This window comes from Branchiostoma belcheri, unplaced genomic scaffold (assembly GCF_001625305.1).
Source record: "Branchiostoma belcheri isolate BF01 breed outbred unplaced genomic scaffold, Haploidv18h27 scaffold12, whole genome shotgun sequence".
NCBI lineage: Eukaryota > Metazoa > Chordata > Leptocardii > Amphioxiformes > Branchiostomatidae > Branchiostoma > Branchiostoma belcheri.
This window is the reverse complement of record NW_017802602.1, coordinates 4,069,754-4,078,062: the sequence shown is the minus strand read 5'-3', so window position 1 is coordinate 4,078,062 and position 8,309 is coordinate 4,069,754. Positions and strand designations below refer to the sequence as shown.

At 41.8% G+C, this 8,309-nt stretch overlaps 1 pseudogene; it reads right to left on the bottom strand.

The window, feature by feature from the left end:
• Positions 1 to 8,309, bottom strand: part of LOC109462704 — a 65,738-nt pseudogene that overhangs the window by 15,750 nt on the left and 41,679 nt on the right.

Below are 8,309 nucleotides of genomic sequence, written 5' to 3'. Positions count from 1 at the left end.
TGTATGCGTGTGTGTGTGTATTTGGGTGTATGTGTGTTTGTTTGTTTGTTTGTTTGTGTTTGAGTGCGTGTGTGTGTGTGTGTTTGTGTGCATGTGTGCATGTTCGCGCGCGCGCGCGCGTGTGTGTGTGTATTCGTGTGTGTGTATTTGAGAGTATGTGTGTTTGTGTGTGTGTGTGTATGTTTGAGTGTATGTGTGTGTGTTTGTGTGTATGTGTGCATGTCCGTGTGTGAGTGCGTGTGTGTGTATGTGTTTGTAGATTATACAAATAAATGTCCAGGGTCTTGATGACGAAAAATAAGGTAATGTTGCTTCTGGCGGTCGTATTTTTACACGATGGTCGATTTGGGCCCAAAAGTCCCACTCCGCTACTATGGAGATCGAATCCCCCGAACCCGCGAATCTTGTTCGATATGACGTCATTCGAATAGAGCGGGCGTTCGATCCGGGGTTACCCGCGGTCATTTACAGTAAAGCCGCTACAACCGGCTACTTCAAGCCCTTTTTTACTTGGGAACCACGGAACAGGAAAAATCCACCTTTCCACAAATATGAACCGTTTTCAAAACATTACATCTATGCCGTGATTTTATTGTGGATATGTAACATGTAACGAAGCTACTGCCGTCATCGTGGGTGACCTTGAAGGTCAGAATTCTTGTTGACGCTGTTATAAAATCCAGGTCCCCATATCCAAGTGGCACAGCATGCGTGCAAACATGGTATTTTAACCATTCCCAAAAATCGCTCAAATTACCTCATTGAGGGCTTGTTTGGAAGAGGAACGATTTCCACAGATTTCTGTCTTAGGGATTTTTTAAATATGGCCGCGATTATGAATTATCGGTATTTAAAGTTAAAACACTGCGTTTTTAGCTCTTCTTTTGACTGTAAGTCGAGTTTTAGTTAAAAATAAAAAAATCCTAAGACAGAAAGTTTAAATTTACTGTAATATTTCTAAAAATCCAAAAATCTAACCTTATTTTTAATTTTTGGGGCCTCTTAAAATCAGTTGTTTGGTTCTCGTGAACCCTTTTTGAAATCCGAAATTGATCTCATTTTGGAAGCAAATGTACACAAAGTGGAGCAAAGGCAGTGCAAGAATAACATTTGAGGTAAACAAAATCACTTATTACATTTTATTTTGACGAGTATTTACTCTCCAATTACTTTTGTTTATTTTCAAATTTTACCCGTTGCCCCCGGGCCGGCCTGGGACTCCCGCGCAGCCACGTTCGAACACGTTCTGTAACCCGATACCTCCCTAGTAATGCGACTTTTAGCCTAGCAACCGACCGCCGTGTTAGTACACGTAAATTAGGTTCCGTAGTGCTAGATGCTGTTTTTACTTTATTTATGCTGTTTATATATACTTTCATAGATGTGTGCATTATCATTGTTTTTATTGTATATCCATATCAATTTTTGATACACATGTCTTTATATAAACTTTTATATCTCCGCAACGAGTTTCCACATGGGATTTTTTTTGTAATTATATACAAGGATCAGATTTGATCTGGCTCATATGACCGCCGATCACGTTATTATCGAATTCGGAAGAGATATGGTTGTTTTCTCTCTGGCTCGTCTTCTTTGAATTTCTGTGGAATGGAGAAGGAGTCTAGACATCATCGTCTGTCTAGGAGGTGTTCCGTTTGTCGTCTACATGAACCTAAATTCCCGCTATGATAGAGAGGAGGGACCATCAGTTGAGTGTTTTTCCGCCTTAAGGACACATTTCGACACCCCAGGAAGGATAGCAAGGTGGCGAGATAACGCGCCGAGTATGGTCAGAAGGGACTTCGCAGAAGTCTGAAGAATCAACACCCGGGCAGCCCCGTTCTTTACCAGTAAAGAATGCGATCTTACCTGTCTTCGGGACGGCCAACGGGAACCAGGCTAATCTCTCAAGGGACTCAAAAAAAAAAAAAAAACCAGAAGTTCCACGCCTAAAGTCAGTCTTGATGTGCGTTTAGGAATACCCATCAATCGCAGTGGTAGGTTGGAGAGAAAGTTGATCAATTGTTGGAGCCAACGTCCAATTACGAAACAAGTTCGCTAAAAAATTAGGAAACCTACACTCCAATCTTCAATAGCAGCTGTATTATGCGTGGAAACGAAGAGAAGAATTCCAAGCTTAAATAGCAGCTGTGTTATGTGTGGAGAAGAAGAGGAATATTCCGATCTTCAATAGCAGCTGTGTTATGTGTGGAGAAGAAGAGGAGTATTCCGACCTTCAATAGCAGCTGTATTATGCGTGGAAAAGAAGAGGAGTATTCCGATCTTCAATAGCAGCTGTATTATGTGTGGAGAAGAAGAGTATTCCGATCTTCAATGGCAGCTGTGTTATGTGTGGAGAAGAAGAGGAGTATTCCGATCTTCAATAGCAGCTGTGTTATGTGCGGAGAAGAAGGGGAGTATTCCGATCTTCAATAGCAGCTGTGTTATGTGTGGAGATCTAGAAGAAGAGGAGTATTCCGATCTTCAATAGCAGCTGTGTTATGTGCGGAGAAGAAGAAGAGTATTCCGATCTTCAATAGCAGCTGTGTTATGTGCGGAGAAGAAGAGGAGTATTCCGATCTTCAATAGCACCTGTATTATGTGTGGAGATCTAGAAGAAAATGAGTATTCCGGTCTTCAATAGCAGCTGTGTTATGTGTGGAGAAGAAGAGTATTCCGATCTTCAATGGCAGCTGTGTTATGTGTGGAGAAGAAGAGGAGTATTCCGATCTTCAATAGCAGCTGTGTTATGTGTGGAGAAGAAGAGGAGTATTCCGATCTTCAATAGCAGCTGTGTTTTGTGTGGAGGAGAAGAGGAGTATTCCGGTCTTTAGTAGCAGCTGTGTTATGTGTGGAGAAGAAGAGGAGTATTCAGATCTTCAATAGCAGCTGTGTTATGTATGGAGAAGAAGAGGAGTATTCCGATCTTCAATAGCAGCTGTGTTATGTGTGGAGAAGAAGAGGAGTATTCCGGTCTTCAATAGCAGCTGTGTTATGTGTGGAGAAGAAGAGGAGTATTCCGATCTTCAATAGCAGCTGTGTTATGTGTGGAGAAGAAGAGGAATATTCCGATCTTCAATAGCAGCTGTGTTATGTGTGGAGAAGAAGAGGAGTATTCCGATCTTCAATAGCAGCTGTGTTATGTGTGGAGAAGAAGAGGAGTATTCCGGTCTTCAATAGCAGCTGTGTTATGTGTGGAGAAGAAGAGGAGTATTCCGATCTTTAATAGCAGCTGTGTTATGTGTGGAGAAAAAGAGGAGTATTCCGATCTTTAATAGCAGCTATGCAATGTGTGGAGAAGAAGAGGAGTATTCCAATCTTCAATAGCAAATGTGTTATGTATGGAGAAGAAGAGGAGTATTCCGATCTTCAATAGCAGCTGTGTTATGTGTGGAGAAGAAGAGGAGTATTCCGACCTTCAATAGCAGCTGTGTTATGTGTGGAGAAGAAGAGGAGTATTCCGATCTTCAATAGCAGCTGTGTTATGTGCGGAGAAGAAGGGGAGTATTCCGATCTTCAATAGCAGCTGTGTTTTGTGTGGAGTAGAAGAGGAGTATTCAGATCTTCAATAGTAGCTGTGTTATGTGTGGAGAAGAAGAGGAGTTTTCCGATTTTCAATAGCAGCTGTGTTTTGCGTGGAGAAGAAGAGGAGTATTCTGATCTTCAATAGCAGCTGTGTCGTTGCCTTCCGGTAAAAAGCAGATCTTTTTTTATATTATTTGCTTAAATTGCGTATTGTTATGCCAAGCAACGTAATTGTTATTTCGTCGAGAAGTTATTTAGTTACATTAACTGATGTTTAGTTGCATCGCCCTTTTACATAATTAGAAGTTTGCAAATTGGGAATTGATTTTTCTACGTACGCCGTTGCAAGAAATAGACTTTTAATACGTTTTCCTTTTTTTGTTGTCTCTGAATGTTAAGCTTAAAATCCCAGAGATCGTGATTGGTTGTATTGCACAAGGCTCTGGTGCACGTCCCCCATTTTTCGGCCTTCGTTGGGCAGGAGGTTTTTAGGGGTTGCGTGGCTGGCAAACAACACTTAAACACCGTAAACGGTAGATTCGGTTTGGTTTGTCAATGTGAAAGCGTTTCTGTTTCGGACCAGTTTGAATAAATCCTACATTTTGCTTTTTCTTTATCATGAAAGATTTGGACAACTGCACTGTGAAAACATTTCTGTTTCGGTCCTGTTTCATTTTCGCACGTTTAGACCCCTTCTGGCATTAAAATTACAGTAATATTTTTTTAAAGTTTCTGTTTCGGAACAGTTTTAATTAGAATTTTTCCCTCATTTGGGTGTGTTTACAAAAGTCTTTGTGCAGTTACTAACGTTTCTGTTTCGGCTTCGTTTTGATATTTGATTTCGGTATAAATGGGTACTTCTGTCATTAATTGTCTATAATCAATTTGTTACCGACGTTTCTGTTTCGGACCAGTTTAGATCAGTTGGAATTTGTCCAACATTTTCGTTTTGAAAATTTCTGTGCTATTTCTGCAGGTTTCTGTTTCGGTCCAGTTTTGATCTTTACTTTCTGTAACTTTCGACATTTTTAGCATACATATTAATATACTGTAATATGTTATTACGTTTCTGTTTCGGACCAGTTTAGATCCGTTGGAATTCGTCTAACATTTGGGATTGCTGAAATATATTTTGTGCTGGTTTCTGTTTCGGCCTACTTTTGATCTTTTATTTCTGTACGTTTTGGCACTTTTGACATTAAAAATGCTCGCTGGCGTTGTCCGAGCACACGCGCCAATCCTACACACAATTCCGTGTATTTCTTCAGTTTGATGTTTGGGTGTGCATCAAAAGAGCGAGTGAGAGAGACAAGTAAAGAGAGCGAGTGAGAGAGACAAGTAAAGGGAGCGAGTGAGAGAGACAAGTACAGAGAGCGAGTGAGAGAGGCAAGTGAGGGAGTGTATGAGATATAGAATGAGGGAGAGAGGGAGGGCGATAGTGGAAAGAAGACAGTTTTATTATATGGTGAACATCGATAGCAAGCTCGCTCGACAGAGAGGGGGAGGGAGTATTGTGAGGTGATGGATAAAATGACAATTACTGGCGTTTGACGAATCCTGACGAATTAGCAAGTAATTAAGTTGTTTCATAGTCACCGCAGGTGTGCAGGACAGGTGAGAGATCATGTGACATGAGTCTCCAGGTGAGATTCAGATAGACAATAGGTACGAAGGAGTGGTCTTCATTCGACGCTGAGACATGGCACCGAGCAGGGTGGTTTTTCCGCTCACCATGAATCCTGACAACGCAGCCATTCAGCAAGCCATACAGCAGAACAACTCTTAGTTTCTCAACGCAGGGAAGCTTATCATGGAGGGCCAGAATCCTGACGTAGCCATTCAGCAAGCCATACAGCAGAACAACTCTCAGCTACTCAACGCAGGGAAGCTTATCATGGATGAGAATATTGGAGAGTTGAAAAGAGCCAACAAAGAGACAGCAGACAAACAAAAAGGGCTTAAAGCGAGCTGAAGAAGATCAAGAGAGGGGAAACGCCAAAGATAAAAAGACCAGTACAACTTTACTCAGAAACTGAGAGAGTACCCAGCAGAAGCCAATGCCCATGCACTCGCGCCCATCCTAACACATGTGTCTGTGTATTCATTGTGTGCTCTATGAGTGCGCATCGTGCAAGGGGATAGATGCATGAGGGGTAATACAGAAACTATAATTATTGTTTTTGCCACTAAAGTCCGCGATCCGAACAACACATAAGGCAGACTACCGTAGTTTAGTTTGGCTCTTTTCTGGCTTCTGATGATGTAATGTCCCGTTCAACTTTCATAACTTAAGATGCAGTATGTAACCACAGAGTCTGACATATAATACTGCAGCACCGATCTTTTGTTGACTAAACACAGTTTGGGACAAACTACATTAGTTTCAGTGTGAATTAATGTGGTTTTTAATGAGAAGTACAGCAGAGAGGCGAGCTGTATCTGTATGTGCCTGCGGATGTTGTTCAGCGCCAACGACAGGTCTGATCGCCTGATAGTGTTGTGTACATGTGAGTTCACACGTGAGTTTACTTCCGAACGGATAGTATTTTGTAACGGGGACAGGTTTATTATTGAGGGAATGGTGTTCAGCACCAAGGACAGGTCTCTGCCTGTGTGTGGATAGTGTTGAGTACTCACCTGAGTTTACTTACGAATGGATGGTGTTTTGTAACGGGGACAGGTTTATTATTGAGTGGATGGTGTTGAGCACCAGGGACAGGTCTCTGCGTGTGTGGGGGGTGTATGGTGGCTGTGTGTGTGTGTGTGTGGGGAGGGGGGGTGTATGGTGTGTGTGTGCGTGTATGTGTGAAGAAGAAGAGGAGTAGTAGTACATAGATACATTACTTAAGACTATAAGAGTGAATACTAGGAGCTATAACAAGAATCTGTTGGTTCTATTGCTACAAAATTTAATAACAGTAGAATATCAGCAACAAACGTCTTTCTATACAGTTATAACTACTTCTACACACACTAATTCTAGAAAACAAGAAAACCATTATTCAAGAACAAAAAAAGATACTAAATAGTAAATAAACTGATTCTATAAGTATTTAGGGTACAAGAATAAACAATGACATGTTAATATTGAATAGTTATCCATCTATAAAAACAAACTTTTCTTTTACAACAAAAGAACTTTGAACAAACGAATTGAAGTTAGATAGCTTGTTATAAGTACTGTATTTTTTGTATGCTACAAACAAGATGTACCACATGCAGTCCAACGTTTCCAAGGAACAAAACATTCTGTAAAAGGCACTTAGGCAAACGTTTCACTTTTTTAAAAGTCATTGTTTAAAGTACATCATGAAGGACTTGGACATGGACTTTCCTTTACCAGTTTACTACTACTGGAAATAAACAAAATCTTATGTAAAACTCGCTCTGAATACTCCACTTGCTCATGGTGTTGTTCTATACGGCAACATATTAACTTTCAAGCATGTCCTCAATCCAAGTATTTCTTTGATTTTTTCTTGTCTGGTCTCACATGATTCACCTTCTTGCACGCAATAAATTCAATCACCCACTAGAGTTTGCAAATGTCTCTTGCAATGACCCAGGTGACTTAACAGTCTGCTGCACTCCTCACACTTTAGAGTTAGAGTTTTTCCCTGTTTGATTTGACAAGGCTCACAACTCAATTCTCAAAACTGAGGTTTTGTACTCCTCAGGCACACCTGTAGGGTTTGTCACAAGTGAGTCCGCATGTGTTTCCTAAGATTACACAGCACACTGAACTGCCTGCTGCACTCCTCACACCTGTAGGGTTTCTCACCTGTGTGAGTCCGCATGTGTTTCTTCAGACTACCCAACTCTCTGAACTGCCTGCTGCACTCCTCACACCTGTAGGGTTTCTCCCCAGTGTGAGTCCGCATGTGTTTCTTCAGATCACCCAGCAGACTAAACCGCCTGCTGCACTCCTCACAACTGTAGGGTTTCTCCCCAGTGTGAGTCCGCATGTGTTTCTTCAGACCACCCAGCTGACTGAACTGCTTGTTGCACTCCTCACACCTGTAGGGTTTCTCACCAGTGTGGGTTCGCATGTGTGTCTTGAGATGACAAATACAACTAAACTGCCTGCTGCACTCCTCACACCTGTAGGGTTTCTCACCTGTGTGAGTCCGCATGTGTGTCTTGAGATGACCCAGCTGACTGAACTGCTTGCTGCACTCATCACACGTGTAGGGTTTCTCCCCTGTGTGAGTCCGCATGTGGGTTTTCAGGTTACCAAGGGTACTGCACTGCTTCCTGCACTCCTCACACCTGTAAGGTTTCTCCCCTGTGTGAGTCCGCATGTGTGTCTTGAGACGACAAAGATGACTGAACTGCTTGCTACACTCCTCACATCTGTACGTTTTTGTGGAAGATCTCCCATCCGATCCTCTTTTGATGACATCAGAACCACTGCTGTTTGTTGCCATGGTAACAAAAGCTGTGTGGTCCTGGAGTATGAAGATGAACAACATTTAATTTCAACAGTTTCTGTCTCCTCAGAACTATCAGGACTAAGAAACTATCAAATAGTTCAGCAATGTATCATGGAAGTTCATGTGTGTGGGCAGTAATCAAATTTTCAGCGACCACTGTGGCCTTCATCAGGATAATTAATGGAAAATCCCTTTACAACGTGATCTCACGAGAGTTACGGTTACAAACACGTGACCCTATTCACACGAGACGTTACTAGCTGATAGGTGAAATGAGCAATTGATCAAAAGTGCCAGGGAGTTTATATCGTCCACTATCTCTATTAAGTGAAGGCTGAAGCGCTCTGA